This window comes from Anthonomus grandis, chromosome 10 (genome assembly GCF_022605725.1).
Source record: "Anthonomus grandis grandis chromosome 10, icAntGran1.3, whole genome shotgun sequence".
In the NCBI taxonomy this organism is placed as follows: Eukaryota; Metazoa; Arthropoda; class Insecta; order Coleoptera; family Curculionidae; genus Anthonomus; species Anthonomus grandis.
The window spans coordinates 8,454,425-8,474,534 of record NC_065555.1 but is presented as its reverse complement, the minus strand read 5'-3'; the positions used below and the strand labels follow the sequence as shown (position 1 = coordinate 8,474,534).

Genomic DNA, 20,110 nt, shown 5'->3' with positions numbered 1-20,110 from the left:
TATATATATATATTATATATCAGTCTACAACCCTCATCGAATCGTAATCTGAAAATTTTTATTATGCTGGGTCTTGATTGATGAAAATTAACGCGCTACTCAAATAAAATATAAACTCTAATAGAAAATAAAATTTAAACACTATACAAAAATAAAATTAAAAATCTTTAAAATAAACTTAACAAAAATTAAGTCTTTAAATGGAAGGCTCAAACAGACCTTTTTCTTTGGCTAAACAATAAGGTAAATGATAGGTTACCTAAAAGCCATGTCTTACTTTCTATAAGAGTTTCTGGTGAAATGGGATTTGCACATTCAACAATTTTCTCTCGTAACATCTCTAAATTTGTTGGCCTGTCCTTATTAAATTCCGGTTTATAAATGACCTTAAAACAACCCCATCCTTAAAAGAAAAGTTATTTAGAGATAAATCTAGATACCTAGGCCATTTAATATCGCTAGTTCTACTAATAAGATGGTTAGGAAAAGTATTTGTGTTAAAAATTTGCGATAACCGCATTATGAGCAGGACAGGTGTTTTGATAAAAATAGGCCGATCGCAGGTCTAAATCAGGGAGGATTTTAATAGCAAGAAGAACTTGGTTTTGCAACAGCTAAGGTACTATCAATAAAAAATGGCCCTATAATATATTCGGTTAAAATACTACTTCAGAGAAAATCAAATTTTGGGATGCTGAGTACGGAATTGAAAATATCTGTCTGATTTTTCCGAGACCAATATCGAACAATGACAGGATTGTGTCAGAATATTTTGTAACAAATTGGACAAAAATGTCCCAATTATTATCTGCTGTGTCTTGCCTAATATTGCAAAATATTTAAAAGAAGAAGACTTTGATTTTCCAGAAGATCATGATTTCTATGTCCAGAACTAATTACATAATTTCAATATAATTCATAGTTTGGGTCATTAAAAAAAAGAATTTATTACAGAGACTATTTTGAATATTTAATGTAATCCACTTTAACTAAGTCATTGAGGAATATGTCATCACAAAGGCTAAAATACTTACTATAGTGCAATATTTAGTTTTCGTATTTACTGGGGTTGAATGTGAAGCAGAGGTAACAAGACAATATCATTGATATGTTACTCATCCATCATATTATTAATTAGAACAAGAGAGAAGTCGGATACCATTATCAGATCTATTAACGATTGTGAGGTTAGCAGGTTAATGTGAGTTTAGCGTTTTTTAGCGTTAATTAAGCAGTCTGATTAAAATATTTTTTTAAGACCGTGTTTATTTAAAAACCGTAAAAATATATTGTAGCTATTTTAATTTAATTAAATAACATTACCAAAATTATTACTAAAACTATGATTTTTTAAGGTATTTAGGGGTGACTTACACCCTTCATCACCTAAAAAAACGTGTCTCTGAGATTTATGGTGTGTTGTATTATCTTTTATTTATAGGCTAAATTTGAAGGTGTAACAACATTTTTAACAATTACTGTAATTTTTTTAATCATTTTATATTTTACAAACATTTATCTTTTATGCTGCAAAAAAATAAAATCTACACCTCTTTGCTCTATATGTAATTATATTTTTTCTCTTAACTTTATTTTAGAAGTTTAAAATTAGACTTAATCCTTAAATATGGAAAAAAATATATTGCGGGCAGAATTTATCTGGGCGACTGTAAAAATTTGATTTTCGTTTCTGGTTCTGGTGCTAACTTCAATGACGTATTTTAAAATAGAACAGCTCATGTTTTGCTGGTCTTAATTGGTCGTCGGAATTTGCAATTGTATGTAGGTATAATTAATTTTTGAATTTACATATAGCGACAATAGACGCTTACAGGCTCTATAAACTAATAAAGCTCCTTTCATAAATACTAAACTTAATTAGCGTCAAATTTGTTTTAACAGGACTCAATGCTATTTAATGGCTTGAATCAGAGAACCAAATTAATGGCCCTAAATGCAATCATTATTGAGTATTTGCGATGATTTACGTCGTCAGTATATTATTCCATATAGCGCACATTAGCAGAATGCAAATATCCAATGCCAACTCTTCAACTAAATCAATTTTATTATAAATGGAAATAGGCACATTGTGAGACTTGTTTGCTGTTTGTTTTTGTCGAGCGGTTCGCCGTTTTTCAGATATAGGCATGAATTGACTTTAAACATAATTGTATCAATTGGTTAAATTATACATAATTATAATACAAATAGTTATATTATATAGAGAATTGGTTTTAATAAGTTATAAATAAAATTAATTCTTTAAAAATCATTGGTTTTTAAAAAAAGATGCTCTTAACAAATATTTCAATACATATCCACGTCAGATTTTTGGATACCAGCCTAAAAGTCATTCGGTTTCGAATGAATCGACAAAATGTCATTGGTATATTATTTTTTTAGTGGTAAGTTTTTTCTTAGCTAATTTTCAAATATTTTTTAATATATAAATCAAAAAAAACTGCAAATGTTCGGAAAAACTCTATGCCTAAAACGTAATGTGTTCATTGCGTGGGTCTCATTGATTTTAGAATATAATTTTCCAGGTAGCAAGATAACGTCAAATGATGTTAAGCGGCATAATTTTTCGCATTTAGTCTACAGTCTTTTTGTGACCTTAGAAACGTCACTTTGACGTCTGTGAAAGACGTCTTTATGTCGTCCTGATTGGTCATTTCAGGTTTATCGTTCAGATCCAACATTGTTTATAAAAAAATTATATTTACTTTTATTTTTTATTGAAAACATTTTCTCAAGAGATAACGTTCGCCCAAAATATATGCCGTTTAGGTATCTACAAAAAATGTTTGCTACAGCGTTTACAGCATGGGATCTTAATCTAATCTTGTTTATAGATTTAAAAAAAAAATTATAGGAAAACATGGAATACTTCTTGGGCGCCCACTTCCATTTATTAAAATTAAGTTGCCATTATTTTTGTACCGAATGTTTCCTTAAGAAATTTCACCAAAGATTGTTATACTTACAACTGAATAAATAAATATATATTTTATATTTAAGTAAAAATTTTTTTTTTAATATTTAAGATGACCTAAAATAGTCTTTAAAAGTCGTCTTACGTAAATATTTGACGTCTTGCATACGTCCTTCTCAATAACTTTTAGCCTTTATTTAGGACATCTGACGTTATGATTATGTTAACAAATGAGCATGATAATTAACATACCTACATACTAAATTTTATCATTTAATCCTGGATTGCTCAATATGGAGGTAATAAAAAAACCAATTATCCTATAATTTTATTAGTGATAAAAAAAAGAGTCAGTTAACCAAATATAAAAGACATTTTTAAAAAGTTAAGTCAATTAAACAACTCTCCCAATAATTTAATTGTAAGTTCTAAACCAATAAACAAAATCCTCTATTATACCCCTATTATCATAATAATATCAAAGCAATGTTTGTTAAATTATGCATATTAAAGATTTGGTATCCCAGGTAACCGCGTTTACTGACTGTCGGAAATTGAGCATCGTAATATCAAGGGTTGACTAGTTATTTCCCCCAAGGTTATACCTGATTGCTGTATTCCCAGGCCGCTCTGAATTATTCTCTATGTTATAATATCTGCGTTGATTACTTACCTTACATGAACGATAATTTCACCTTAAGTGGATTTAATTTAATTTGCTCTTTTCACTTATCGGTACAGTTTATTATAATTTGCTTAGTTTGGAGATGATGAAAATGATTTATCAAAAAAAGTAAGAAGCTGATTGTTTTAATAAGTAATATTTAAGATTGCAAAAATACCCGTGCAATAGCTCTGGATATTTCAAAGGCATTCGATAGGGCCTGGCATGAAAACCTGTTAGAAAAACTGTATTTTTTTGGTTCTGCACTATTGCGTTAATCTGTATGTTTAAAATATCATTAATTTAGCAAGCACTTGTTGCTGTTCTTAGCTCATACTTAAATCCAAAGTCTGTATTTGGTAATAACTGATTATTAAAAAAAAGTCAGTCAATAGCACTTTTTCATGCAAGAGGAAAATATTTGTTGTCAAAGCAATAATTTCATAAAAGAAAATCCATCAATGAACTACACATTGAAGCATTCTGAGAAAAATATCATCATCACCTTTTTCCACCAGATCAGTTTTTTATTCATTTTGAACACACCAATTTTTTTCACCAGTCAGAATGTTATAAAGGATATTAGTTTTTATCCTTCTTACTTTTTTGGATTTCTTCTTACATGTTTCGAACGTTAAATTGTGAGCAATTTTTGCTCGTCAGAGAACTTATGCACATAAGCTGCCAATGATACATACTGTCAATTTAAATGCAACAGTATAAGTTTTTTCAATAAATATTTTTAATATTTATTATGGAATATCAATTCAATGTGTAAAGATCGTCAAAAAAATCTTCTCATGACTAAAACAGCGAAAGCGTAATAATTCTGTTTTTTTTTTTGGCTTTCGGAGTCCTTATACAAAACGTCAATTATTGTTAATGAAATCAATATTTAAGATACTGCAAATTTTAAATCTAATGACATAGAAATAAATATTGGGTCAGAGACGGATGAGCCCTTTGAAATCGGCCTGTGAAAATTTCGGGATCAAGCGGTTTAATTAGCCCTTCGTGGTATGCTGTTTATTATTAAAACAGAAAATTACTTCGGTATATGTTTACTTATTAATCGTATAAAGAACCTTCAAATTCTGTTGCGGAAAAACCCAGTTATACATGCACATTATGCTTACATATATATAGAAAAAAAAATATTACAAATATTATAAAATTAAAGTAAGTCAAGGAAACTTTTAATAAAATATGCACATTCAATAATAGATTTTTTCTACGACTATGACAAAATATACAGGGTGACAATTTAAAAAGTTGAAATCACCATATATTAGCAATAAAAAATTGAATAAAAAAACGCTAAAAATGGTTTCTATAAAACGAAGGGGGAACAAAAACAAGCATATCTCACCCTTATCTGCAGCCTTTTGGACAGGTCGTAATATGCCTCTAAAATCTTAAGTCCTAAATAGAAAGGGGAGGTTGAGTGATACATCATCTCGAAGCTCTTCAAAAATGCTTTACAATCCTACCATAGAAAGACACATTTCAGAAAATTCTTCTCTGTTTACCAAAGAATTAAAAAAAAACTATTTCGAGTTGAAAATGATTTACGTTATTTTGAATTTCTGATGGCGACTATTATTCTCCTAAATCTATTTTTGGTTTTTATATGGTATTTGACATGTAATATTTTAAATTTAAAAAAACCGTACACCCAGCCTTGGAAGATTTAACAATGTCTTCCAGTTCTTAATACCTAAAAACTAAATTATAAACTTCCTTATGCCTCCTTTGTATTACAAGCATGTTTAATTTATACCTTAAATCTAAAACTTAGGTTAATTAACACTAAACTGAAGTTTTATATACACAGTAATTATACATGTTCACTCTAATGGAAAAGCATAAATGCTTGTCACTGAACGACGAATTTCTCCATTGCGAGCCTTTATATCAACCACTCTGCAAACACCATCATTACCTGTATGTAATCGTGTGATTCTATCCAACCTCTAATCTAACACAGGACCAGATTCCTTTTTGACCAGCACCAAGGACTCGACTCTCAGCAATTATGTAAATTGCTCTTCCGTTTGACTCGTCATTAAAGATCAGGAAGGTATTTGTTTTTTGCACCATAATCTGAAGTTGTTGCCACCTTTTAAGACTATTTTCACATATATCAGTAAAATCCATTTTAGAAGTCAAGATATAAGGGACACAGTGGACGAGAATTGATAATACTTCCAATTTGCACAAAAATAGCGCTCAACTCTTCAAATGTAAAAGACTTACCGTTCGCTCCCAAAGTTTACCGACCTAGCTGTAATAAAATGCTATTTTAGTCTTTATTTGACAGCTAAGAATTCTGTAATAGTTTTTGAATTTTGTTCCACAAATGTATAAACTCGAATTAACTCATTATTAGTTCCGACGTAGTTGGTAGCATTATCTGAAAATATATGACAAGTTTGACGACGTCCAGAAAACACTCTGTAGTTAGGTCAGAGACTAACTCAATGTTTATCGTTTTTCTACATAAACACACAAATGAGCAAATACATGATTCTGGTATTTTAGCATCTATTGTTTTGCGATCTTTAGTTCAAAATGGATCCTCTATAATCGGTACCAACATCAGATGTCCATTTTTTAAAATTAAGTCAGTTAAGATATGATGGTTTGGTAAAGTAATGAGATGTTTTCTTTCAAACGTTAAACTCGTCTTAGTCAATCTACCTCCAACCCGTATTAATCTTTCATAAAACGACTTAATGACAACATTTTGCGTTTTTTGAGCAATGTCCCATTATTTTCCAAGATATGTTAAACAAACTTTAAAACAAGTTTCTTGAACATATTTTATCATTTCCTTACTTGCATTCGCAATCTCATTTGATGTCAGAGGTTCTAAATATTTTTTTTTTAAATTTTAAATTAATAATAAATCGATTAATATAACTCAACACCCTTAACACTGTATGATACTTTATCGTCATTTATTAATCATTTAATAAATAATTTTTCTTTTTCCGATCCTGGCGATCCTAATGTCTTAAATAGTTTGAGTTTTGAGTCGCAAATAATTTAGGTATTTATAGAGTTAAGCCCTTTAAGCTTTTTTTTAAGAACTTTAGAATCTTCACCATATAAAAAATAAAGATTAAAAAAAACGAAAATTTGTAAAAAAAAGCATAGTAACTTGTTATTGTCCCGAATGAAAGAACAAAAATTGACAAATAACGCCAATAAAAAATATAATAACCCATACAGATTTTCTATTTGCTAATTTGTTATCTAATTTACCTCCGATTTATATTCGACTCATCCTGAATTTTTGTTTAACGATATATTAAATCAAAGATGAAGAAATTGAGATGCTCCACTGGTAGCGGCCAAATTATAAATTATACGACAGTTGGAAAAACAGTTTAACCCACTTTATATGTCATCTGCCACCAGTTTTTTGTGTCTTCTGCTTTACCCGTATCACTTTAACTTTATCCTTTGTGTTGTGCTTATCATATATTTCCCTAAACAGATAAATAAATATCTCCTGTGACAACATTAAGCCACGGACTACGTTTTTTTTTTGTTTTATCCTCTCTCAAAATATGTAAAGATAAATCTGGTTTTGACATTTTCGTCAAATTTATATTTACACAGAATATTTAATTAACATAATAAAGTTATTGAGAATTAAAAAAAGCTATTCCTTTATCAAAATTTATATTACAGTGCATATATTTACTAAAATGGTCGAACAAATAATACATTTTAGAATTATTTTTTTAAATTAAATATTTTACCATAATGTGTATAATTTGATGCGTTTTTAAAGATAAGGCTTAAAAGAATATTTCATATTTTATTTCAAGCTAAAAATATAGTAAAGAACAACAACCTTAAATGCTTGAAAAAATACTAAAGATTAATGATCTATTAAATAATTTAAGATATATCTAATAAGTAAAGATCTAATTATATGCCTTAAAAGAAATAAAGATGTGAAGAGGATTAAGGCAAGGAGTTACAGTTGCAAAAACTACTTGCCATGGCATTTTTGAAAAATAGCGTACCTGATATATTGAATTACTATAATTACCTTTGCAGCAAATAAAAAAGGTATTGAAAAAATAATGGTAGAACTACGAAAATGAAAACTAAAATGAAACCAAGATAATTAGAAGGATAAGACCAACATGGGAGCACTTAGTTGACTGTCGAAAATACTAAAAACATTTTAAAATTATCCACTAAACCTGAAAACATAAAAAAGCGTTAACAAAACATACGATGACAAAAATAACACAAACACCAATGGAGAGAGCAAGTAAGTAAAGTAAAAGTTGAGAACTTTATAGATGGAATACTATCTCTGGGACTTTGCACGTTGTAGAGTGACAAAAACAGAAAAAAAATGGACATTAAAATTACTTAGCTCTAGACCATGATTAAGGTAACTGGAACTGTTTAAAAGTTACAATTTTTTTAAAGGTTCCAGTTACGGAGATCATAGACAATAAAAAAATTATCATTTGACAAATATGATCTGAAAACTAGGTGGAAGTCATACTTAGAAAAGCTTTTGGAGAATTAAAGATCGGAGGTCACGTATTCAGTGTTGGAAGAATCTACAGGCTAACCCTAGGTTCTAAATAAAAAACCGTGGGACCAGAGATAGAGCTGAATTTGTTAAGCTCTTGGATGATTAAGGAATAGCCTGGATTACTGATATCATCAACAGAATCTTTGACTCTGGAAATATCAGAATTTGTAGCAAAGCCCAAAGATAAAAGTAAAGAAGTGCGAGAAATATTGGACTATTAGTCTGATGAATCATATGCTAAAATTGTTTTTTAAAATCATCTATAGAAGAATTTACAAAAAATGCGAAGAACAGATATCCAATAACCAATTTGATTTTATAAATGTAGTTCGAACCAGAGAGGAGTTCTCCTTGGAGTTCAAGTCCTAATTCAGTTCAGAGATGCAGAGACGACAATTGTGGTGTATACGCATGTCTAAGCGATTATAAAAAAGCATCTGATGGCATTCAATATTAAACTTTTCAAATGATCAATATCCTAGAAAAGGCTGGGAGATAAAGATATCAGGTTAGGTTCAAATATCTACTGAAATCAGGCAGCGTACTTAAGACTTGATATAGATGAAAGAAGAAGGTAAAGAGGAAGAGGTGTAAATACACCATGGGCCAGACAAGACATCTTAACCTTTGATTTTCAACTTATATTTTTTGAAAAAATTTTCAACGAGGCCCTTAACGGTGTAAAAGAAGGTATCCTTTTGAACGGAGTCAAACTGAATAATATTCGATTAGCCGACGATACCATGGTGAAAGCAGATGGCTTAAAAGTACTGCCAAGGTTAATGGATGCAGTACAGTCAGCAATATGGTCTGAATATCAACTTAAAGTAACCGAAAAAAATGATCATGAGCAAAAGAGATATAAATGGAGATCACCTATTTGTCGATAAAACTCGAATTAAACATCTTTAACATAATTGTTATCTTGAAACCATCATAAATGACCAACAGGACAGTGCACAAGAAATAAATTGTTGTAAAGGAAAAGCAATGGAGAGAGAAATGTTGAGAACATCATTGAGAGAAGATGTTATACATTGTTATAGACTTATTATTGCTAAGATAGGGCTTTGCACGTTGTAGAGTTATAGACAGAGGAGCAATCGACATCAAAATAATTCCGCAATATTATCTGTTAAAACAAAAATAAAACACCAATAATGCTGTTTCTTTTCTGTTTTATTGTATGACACTACAATTACAACTAAAGATCTAGAAGCATTTAATAGGTGGCTGTATAGGAGAATGCGTAGAATATCATGGAGAGCTATCATTACAAACATAAAAGTGCTAAAAAGAATCAAAAAAAAAAGAGAAAACTAGAATACCTGGGGCATGTTATGAGAAATGAAGAAAAAGAACATCTTGATTGAGGAGACAGAAACAACTGAAAAGGCAGATAAAAAAGGCCTATGTCCAATACAGCACGAGTCTATTTGCTCTCACAACTGATACTCTTTTCAACAGAGGCCAAATGTCTTGTAATTCATATAGATTGTTATCTTATTTATGAAAAAGAAATCAAAAAAACCCTTAAAGAGTACCTTGTCTTAAAAATGCTAGTGATTACTACGCCAATCTGGGCTAATATTATAATGTATATAGCAAAATTCATTCTGCATAAGCGAGCATTAAGAATAATTGTAGGTATAAACTGGTTCGATTCAACCGATTTCATAAAAAGAAAAAAAAGTTTTTTAGCTTAGAGACTTCTTGTATACTCTATATAACATTAGCTCCTTTTAGTGCATAATTGCGCTTGTTCAGAAACATAGCAAATTGAGTTTAAAGTGGTAAGTAGCTTGTCTGTCACATGTCCCGGAATTTAACTACTGTATATTGTTGCTTTTTCTTGAGCTTGTTCTTAAAGATGACAATCCAGCATTAAGTGTGGCATATATCATCGGCATTATGAGTTTAGATCAGATCTTTACTATAACTTTCACATAAGCTTTAAACACTGCTGAAGAAATTAACTATAATATTGATTAGGACTATTCTTGTGACCAAAGTTAAGCATCATTCACTTATTTTTATCACATCATTAGTCTTTCATCTTTTCACTAAAAGAATACAGGTGCTGTTGAATATTCTCGATCTTGCTCGCTATTCTTCGGAATAGAATATAATAAATAAAATTTAATTTCTATAATTTTCTACAAAAATCATTAAACAATAATTAGGAAATAAATATTTTTTTTATTCCTAAAAAGGAATAATATCACACTTATAGAGAATAAATTTAACTTTAAAAATATTTAACTTTAACGTTTAACTGAAAGAGTTCTTAACTTAACGTAGTGCTTTTAAGTTAATTTACTATCACAAAATAATATACTCGTCACCCCTTCATATTATAGACCCATTTATTATTCTTTATAATTTCAGCCGATAGGTAAATCTTTTTCTTTGCACGTACGTACATTGAATTTTTTTTCAACGTTATAATTACAGAAATGAAATATTTTGCAACTTGCAGGGGATTTATTCAAGCAAAGACCATTGACGTAGAAGCGAGGTGTTTAAAATTATTTTTTTCTTTTAAATGCATTCTCAAGGATTTAATTTGTAATGCTTTTAAAACTAATTAATTAGAAATACTGATTCATTTCGATAGAATAATATGATACTTTAGTCCATTTGGTTTTATCCTTTCTTTATTCAATCATTCAAAATTTAGAGATTAGTTTAAAAAAAAACCATTTCAAAAGTAAATATTGTTAACTCTCTTTCGACAATTCTCCAATGGATTTTAATTATATTTTGTGAATTCTGAGTAAATTGTGTCCTATATTAATTACTAAGATCTTTTTCAGCAAAATGCTACATAAAACTTATATCTCATTTAATTCTTAACGCAGATTCTTAATATTATATTTTATGGAATAATGGAGCTGGCTTAACAAATATTATAAATAATAAATAGGATAATACTATTACTTACAAAGAAGTGACCGGCGGTGAGTACTCCCAACTAATAAGACAACTGCACGATAGTTATTTCGCCAGGAGTAGGAACTTCAATTGAATCGAAGTTCCATATAGCGTGTGCAACAATTGAATTCTTTTAGAGCATGTATATCGACAGTATCAAAATACATACCAGAATTTCTTTCCCCGGCCCTGGGTCTTAATCAAACGTTCCGGGAATTTTTGATGAGGAAAAAACTTAAAGGTCGAAAACACGAGAAAGGGAATAGGAAAAAAGAGTCCTCTCTATCTATTTTAAAGCCAATTATCACATAAATCTGGTCCGATAAGGCATTCCAAGTATCAAAGAAAATTATTTCGTCAAGAACGAATATAAATATTTATTTGGTAGAAATATATAGAACACTCTACACATATAAGTACTGCTCTTTAAATTAACCTGTGCCACGCGATTATTTAATTCAATTAACGTTGAAGAGTGATCGAATAAATATGGCGTTAAATGTCAAAACGGCGGTAACAATATATGGATGTCGATAAGAACGGGGGTTGTTTTGATGAATTCCAACCATTTGCGTACTTTGGCCACTTATGGTGATAAAGCCAATAACCTTACTGGGTTTGCTTTCCTCAATGTGTCCTATATTTAGCTATTGATTCTAAAAGTGAGTGAATCTTTATATTACAAAAGTATTTATAAAAGATAGTTCAGACGACTCGTCTTTCTAATTTTTTTCTAGAACCTAGTACATTTTTATTTAGGTGATGGTTGAGTGGCTTGTGCTCTTAGGATTTTAAAGTATTTTTTTGATATTTTAACTTTTAAGGCCATCCTTTTTCCAACGCATTCATTCTAAGACGGTCAACCTTATACGATGGTAATTAATAAGATAATATAATGAGAAAATTCTAAACATTTTTGTCCGAGCCTTATGCCCATGGTCCTTAAGGCTATTATGGGTTTAACGCGTATTATTCGCGCCTTTTACATGTTAGATTAGACTCGATCAATGTACCAACTTAGATGTCGCTGTTTTATCTGTCACACCTGTCAACAGACTTTTGGCCACCATATAAGCATAATTTCTCCAAAGTTGCGTACTGAAACTGACAATCCTAGCAAATACTACTAAGGCTTTTAGAGTTTTCAAAACTTTTAGAGCTAACAGGCTTTAAAAAAATATAAAACTAGTTTCTATAATTTTTATAAAAAGCATCACAGAAACATTTAATAAAATGATAAAGGTTACATGTTTCGCTCGACTAGAGCATCATCAGACCTAGGAAAAGTCAACAAAAACTTACCATAACATACACAAAACACTTAACATATAAATAAGCAAAGCGCCTTTTATAAAATTGTATGACAAGCATCTTTGGGAAAATTGATGATTGAATTGGATGAATTTTTCGAGTAGTTTCTATAAATTGCAATTATAACCATTTCTTAATAAATCGTTTATTTGATATTAAGGTAACGCTAGGCTTACATATTGCCGAAAATTGTCAAATTAATTACTAGTTACTAAATTTTATACCTAGGGAAGTAGTTTTAAAATTTGGCTCGCATCAATAACAAATTAGCTATGTTTTATTTCTGCAGATATTATCGGCGAGCCCTCTAGTTTTTCAATGACTAACACTTCAGCAGTTCAGCATTGAAGAGCGCTACTCTTTGCTGATGAGTCTTGTTTGAGAAAATGAAAGATGATCTAGATATACTCACACTCTAAGTGGAATTGTAGAAAATAGGTTTAAAAGAAATGCATTTATTCGCGTAACGAATGCGCCATAGAAGATAACAATTAACAAATAACAAAACAAAAACACTGCAAAGTTAAATTAAAAAAAAAGTAATTTAAAAAATCCATTTCCCGATAAATAGAAAACCATCTATTACACATGTTACATATTTATTATTTGTTCAAGAGTTTTTAATTATTTTTATTTAATTGTTCATTCACTTCTTTTAAAATGCAATCAATATGGTCTTAGAGGCTTGGTTCGCTTTTGGCTGGAGTCCTAACTTAATAATAGATTTAAAGAGGTTGAGGTGAAGGATTGGCGATGAAATAGCTTTGCCATTAGTAAGGGTGTATAGCAGGGCTCTTTGCTGAGTTCTTTAATGTATTTGCTTTATATGGACATGTTCTAAGCTCTATTGCTTTTTCCACTTTATTGCATATATTTAAGTTTTTTTAGGTGCCCTCCCTTGAGGACGCTTGGATGGTTAGTGAAATACGTGTAGCTCAGTTTTCATGTGATTTTGTAGATGTATTTTAATTTAAAACTGGTTTGGTAAATTTTTTTTAATAAATATATTTTAATAATGAAGACCTACACGAAGTTAGGGAACCTCATAAATGCAGTATTCCCAGAAAGTAAATGTAGGCAGGAATAATTGGCGTTGGTGCTTAGGTCCGTTATTTATACCACAAAATTTAAATGGTGAAATAGATGCTAATATGCGTTATACATCTAATGACCTATTGACGAATTAGGTAGGTTTAAAGATTTTTAAAAATTTCGAAGGAAATTTACAATATTTTCAGCAATACATTCCAGTTAAGTTTTGGTACATTTTTTGCTTCCTGAGATATTTTTATGTGAGATATGTAAAATTCATGCTATACAATGGAACAATAATAAGGATAGAATAATATGTTATCACAATTAAGTCACATAGAGGGCCATTATTCTAGCCTAAAAAAACGGCTGCAAACAAACAAGTAATCTACATTAGGGCAAGTGTGACGGAGTTGCAGAGAGAGATATTTTTAAGCTAACAAGGTGCTGCTCTAAGGTTAATCCTGCATCCAAATGCACTCTAAGAAATTTGACTCAGATCATTTGAACATTGAGATAGTGAAGGATATTCAGAAATGTGTATTTCTGAGAGTAAAGTTAGTTTGCAATTTTCAGTTATTTAAACGATTAAAAAAACCATTGAGATTTTTTTATGAAGCTTGGCAATAATTATTTAATTAAATAAACGCTATAAAAGCATCGCTAGTGGCGCAAAACATCTTCAGTCAGTAGTGGACTTTGACACACATCGTTGCTATGTGTTTCTCTAATAATTTCAAACTTAAAAAAATATCTGAAAGAGACGTATGGCCAGCAAAAACCATTTCTAAGTCGTAAAACTTATTTGTTTTGACGGAAGTCTTTAAAAATGTGTGTGTATTTAGCGTTCGAGCGGTAAACTGCTAACTGAGAACGTAGCATATGTCGGTTGCGAAAAAACTGTAGCTATTCTTAAGACCCCACAAGGTTTATACAGGATTATGGGTGTCTAGAATCAATATATTAAGTGATTTATAGAGCTTTTAAAACTTATACTTACAACATTGTAATTTTCAAAGTACTAAAAAAGCAAATAACAGCAATTTGTGTATTAAAGATTGGATGCAATTGACTGAAGATGTTACGCGACAAAGGCGAGTGAGTGCGCGCGTGTTGCGAAATCAAGATAATTCAATATCTCTTATAGTTATAGTCAAAAAAAATAACGGCTCAGAAATGTTATATCTGAGTAACAACTTTTTGACATAGCTATAAATATATAACCAGAAGGATATTAACGCAAAATAACGATTTGTTTTTTTTTCTAATATTTAATTAATCCAGATATCCATGTATATATCATACTGTAAAATAAATATTATGGCTATTTTTAGTGAAATTAAAAAATACCTTTATATATTAAACATTATTTTTAATTAACATTGGTTTTATTGGCCAAGACTACCTTTAAGAGATATTGTTTAAGCCCATCATGCTCAACTCAAATCTTGAGTCTTTCAGTAGCGCAATATATTACCACTACTAATATATGTAAATAGTTTTAAAATCTTCTTAGAGAAAAGCTTATTCTTAATATAATATGCATTGAACTACATTTTGAATCCATATTAAGTTTTTTAATATTGCTCTAAAAGTAGAGCAATTTAACGAACAACGTAAATGTTAATATAATACAAAGCAGCTTTTCCCCAAGTCTGGAAATATGCAACTTATGCCATTTGCTAGGTTTTTAACATCCGAATGATCGCTATTTTATACAAAAAGAACTAAAACTTTGTGACTGTAAAAATGTAAGTCGAGAAGAAGTAATGCTGAGTGATTTCAGTAATTAAGCAGCCAGCAATCGATTTGTTATTTACAATTTTTTACACGATCAGTTTAGTGTAAAGCATAATGAATATCAGTCGTCGCACCGTGGAGAAAACAACAGCAACCACCACCGCGATCTTTTACAATAAAAAATGTGTTAAAAAGTCATTTATAATGCATTAAGAATTTGGTTGGTGGACTTCGCATCCCCTAAGCTCCCCCAGGAATACGGTTATGGCTATTTAAACCACTTTCCGCGTCCTCGTCTTTAGTATATGTAGGTATGCTGAGCTATTAGTTACTTTCTATAATTTTTAGCCACATCCGGGGTTCTTAGTATCGGGGCATAGTAGTGTGCCTCTCACAGAATGCATTCAACATTATTCTGATAACCGGTGTGTATAGATTCAGCTAACTGTCATTTATTTTGGAATTGTAGCTTTAGTTTAGTGGAACGCGAACGTGCCTTAAATACTACATTGATATGACGCTGGGCACTCCACAAATAGGTTAATCTAGGAACTAGAAAGCCAGCATAGTATCACGTTTAGTTTTAGCAGTATAGAGTTGGGCCATTCGAATCTTTATTAATATTATTATATATTCGAATCATACGAATCGTATTATTCGTACTAAAATTAAATCGTAGATATATACAATACGCCGTGACATACTAGTACGTCATAGTACGTATTGTATAAATGTACAATATGCCCCCACATGCGGCATATTGTGAATTTGTATAAATGTCAATACATCATGATATACGATTAATACGATACATACGAATTGCGATTGCCAATATAACCTAAACGTAGTCGGTAGAACTAGGACTGTTCGGTGCGATACGAATTTATACGAATACGAAAAGGTTTTTACGATTCGTATGAGTCGACAGTACAATGAGATTCATATCATTGGTACGAATCGTACGAATACGACCATCTCTAATTTTTTCATCTTCGGATTTGTTCATATATCAAGGTTGTTACACGTCACTCGGATCACGTTTACATACAACGAAAAATATTCCTTTTTATTTTGGTTTAAATTTTTTTTAAGAGAAATAGTACCAGAAAAAAAAAATTAAAATGCCTGGAATTAAACGACACATTACTACTCTTCCTTTCTAGAGTAAACAGGAAACGCCTTCAAATATAAGATATAAAAAAATATTATAAATAAAAAAAATACTTTAAAGCCTGAAAGAAATTATGATAAATTGGGCCACTTCTGCTCCAGCGTGTTCTGTATTACTTAAGGGATCGTCTTCGAGATTTCTGGATTACTTCGGAACGTTTAGGACCTTTTTTTTGTTTATGTTTATGTATAGTCTTAAACTTTTAATAATAACTGGAAAATTATTGGCTATTTATAAAAAATATTTTCCATACACTCAAACTGATAAATACTGCGTCAATCTCTAGCTTATTGAGTGCATCCTCTGCCTCTCCCTGGAAATAATCGTCTTTATCTCCGACAAGTTCAACTTTGGATGAGAAACTTTCAACTATTTCCACGCGGTTTCACCGACACTTTCTCAGTAATTTTATTTTTTAAAAATTTAATTTTTTGAAAAGTTTTAATACAGTCTTCTTTCCTAAAGCATTTCCTACTTAACAAATTTTTGAGTTGAAGCTAATTTTTCAGTCATTTTAAAAAAAATCAGATTTTTCAAGAAATTTTTGTGCCGTTATTATGATACTTAGAAAAAAAGTATTATAAGGTTTTTAATACTAATTTAATGCTCTACCTTATGGTCATTTTGTTTTTTTCTTTTTTTTTTAATTTGAATTTTTTGAGATGGAAATTTGGGCCGTTTCCAAAGAATCGCCTATATTTCCTTTAATATGTAGTTTAGGACAACAAAGTATTCTAGCTTTTTTAGGCACCCTTACATAGAAGTTAATGCAATAGTAACAACACCAATTTTCGGCTTTCGTGAACTCTCTCGAAAAAGGTCATAGATCAGATTGTGAAATATTTTGGAAATTGTAGCTCCTCTCAGGCTAAAAAAATTTAATTAAACGGTTTTCCTCTCAGCCTCATAGGTTTTCTAAAAACAATTTTTTAGAGAATTTCCCTGCCTGCAATTTTGGGATAACATTTTTTTATTTTGCATTTTTAGTTCTGGAAACAATTTTACAGCAAATTTAATAAATTTTCCTCTCCTAAAAACATTTAAAGACATAATATGGTAAAAATATGAAAACAAAAGAAAAATATATATAATAAAACAATATTCATTATAAAGCAATTGAAATAAAATTTTTAATTATTCTTTAAAAATGATTAAATCCTAACAAAACTTTTATTTGCGATAGTGTTTAAACATATGTATATTTTATCCTAATTGAAGCAATTAGGATGAGACCATTGCGGTTTTTAATGTGGTCATTACACTAAAAATAATAAATTTATACAATCCTAACTAACAACAGCAATTTCTTCTCCTTAATAGTAACATTTCTTTATTTCTTTAAGAGTAAGTGTTCTGTAATAGAGTAAAACTTAATTTATTATATCCTTCTTTGGCCTATTAAGTTTTCTTTAAAGCTTAGGAAATCTGCAAACAGACATCCTGGACGTTGGATAGGGGTGACAGGTGATTCCTGTCTAACGTCCAGGGTAGTGTCGGGTTGGAGTTGGCCATGCCCCGACCCACTAAAACCCATTTCTCTGGCTAAGTTTTAAGTTTAAAGCACACTTTAGTTACGTGATTAGTCAATATTTCAGGGGTATACAGTATTATTATTTATGAAAAATTGTATATAAAACTACAGTAGAGCATAATAGACTCATATATATAATGCTTAATAATACTTCTTCGAGGCTTATAATGCTCTTCCTAATAATTATCTTATGCTATTAAAAAATACCAATCCTCGATTTTAAATTACTAATAATAAGAACAGACAGTATACAGTATATCAACTCAATAACATATACTTAAAAGCAAATAAGAAACAAGAAATTAAAACAGATAAAAGTAAGTCCTCAATATTGTATAAAAAATAAATAAATAGATTATTGCCGCAATTTTGGACCATTGGATATATATTCACAGTTATTATTAATTTGCTTATTAAATTTATATATTTGCTCTTTTAGAACTTGAACTTTTAATTTAACCCTCTTAGACTGTTTTTTAATGTGTATTTAACGATTAAATCCACCAAGTATAAGCTTATATGTTTTTGCCCTTTTAAAATAATATTTTAATTTTAAAACCTAATCAAAAGTTTTCAATCCCTTGTAAAGCGTGAATTTACCGAATAAATTCACTAAGTATCAGCTTGTACCTTTTAATCTCTTTAAAGTAATATGTAAATTTTCAAAACTGATCAAAGTTTTTAACTCCTTTTAAGTGTGAATTTAACGAATAAATCCACTAAGAAAGTAGCAAAAAAAGCACTTTACCCCTTAAATTTAATTTTATTTGAATAAACCCATAGAGCAACCCTTGAAATTAACCCCCTATTTGGAACCTTCCTGCCAAATTGCAAAATATATAAATTTAAATTTTATGAAAATGCATATAGCCATATGGTTTCAGGGTTAAAACAATTGAATTTAGCCGAACAGAGATCAAAGTTTAAATGCAGTTAAAAGTCAAAACTCATCATGTTATCGATGTGGGCGTTGTCACAACCCAGCTAGCAAAGTGAAATTGTCGTAACTGTGGTAAGCAGGGTCACATTGAAAGCGTATACCGTAATAAAATTGGAATTTACTACTAGTGGAATGTGTATGAATATTTGTGTAATGAGTAGTTTCTTCATTACCTCACACCCTCTAGAGATGATAGTTATACAATTATTAGCATTGGGGTGCACTTACTCAGAAAAATGTGTTCTACTAATTACAGAAGAGGTCATCTGCAAAAAGTGAAACAGAGTTATTGGTAGAAGCTAAAAGCAAACTATTATTAGTCATAAAATACTCATCTGTACAATATACTCAGAAATACCTACAGTCCTATTTCATCAATCTGAGATATATTATCCTTTGGTACTGCAGTACTCATTCTCCAATAAACACATTGTGTGACATTGATGTGATATTTACATAAAAATACATACATTATATACGGTAAAATAATTTTTTAATGAATATCATCATGCTTTCATAATTAATCAGTTAAATGAACATCCTACGTACCTTATTTTTAGTAATAAGTAGTAAGAGTTTTAGAAGGTAAAAAGCCCGTTTAATTGTATTGTAAATATGAAGCAAAAATTTTTAAGATCAGACCTCAGATAGAATATCGATATTTTGTAATGTTCAAGTTTATGCCTCGTTGCAGCAATGCTAATATTAAATGAGGACGTAAAAGTTCTGGAAAATTAATCTTTGTTTAATTTTTAGAATACAATTTTGTAATTTGCCATAATTATTAATTACCTAATTTTGACACAAAGAACTAGTGTTATCATAAACTGTTATTTCCGAATATTTTCACTCATAAGTTAATATTTAACTAAATGTTGTATTTCTTAAAATGACGTAACTGGGAAATCATTTATACAGTTTTGATATAAATGTTATATAGTTTGTTCAGTGGGTCAATATATTCAGTAATCACTCCAATTATATTTAAGACTCTCACGAGATGTGTATATATAATTTCTGAAGCAAGATTTAGCCACGTAATCTTTTCAAAATGTCGAATACAGGCTCATTTTCTTAGTAAGCCCTTAAATTATAGAAACTCTTCATATTGTACTTTTGTGGAAATGCTTATAATCTCTTTGGTGCAAGTCGCAGCCTCTTGACTTCCTTGTATTAATGAATTGGAAGGGGCAGTACCATACGTCTAATAAAATTTTCTTTTTTAAACTATATAATTTAAAAAGAATAAAAAATAGGAAAAACATAGGATTGCGCAATT

The 20,110-nt window shown here is 30.0% G+C and overlaps 1 protein-coding gene across 1 annotated transcript in view; it reads right to left on the bottom strand.

The window, feature by feature from the left end:
• Positions 1–9,004, bottom strand: part of LOC126741041 (H/ACA ribonucleoprotein complex subunit 2-like protein) — a 59,568-nt gene extending 50,564 nt beyond the window's left edge. Inside the window, exon 1 of the mRNA XM_050447315.1 lies at positions 8,995–9,004. The gene's annotated coding sequence lies outside the window, so the exon portion shown is untranslated. The remainder of the gene's footprint in view (positions 1–8,994) is intronic.
• Positions 9,005–20,110: the final 11,106 nt, after the last annotated feature.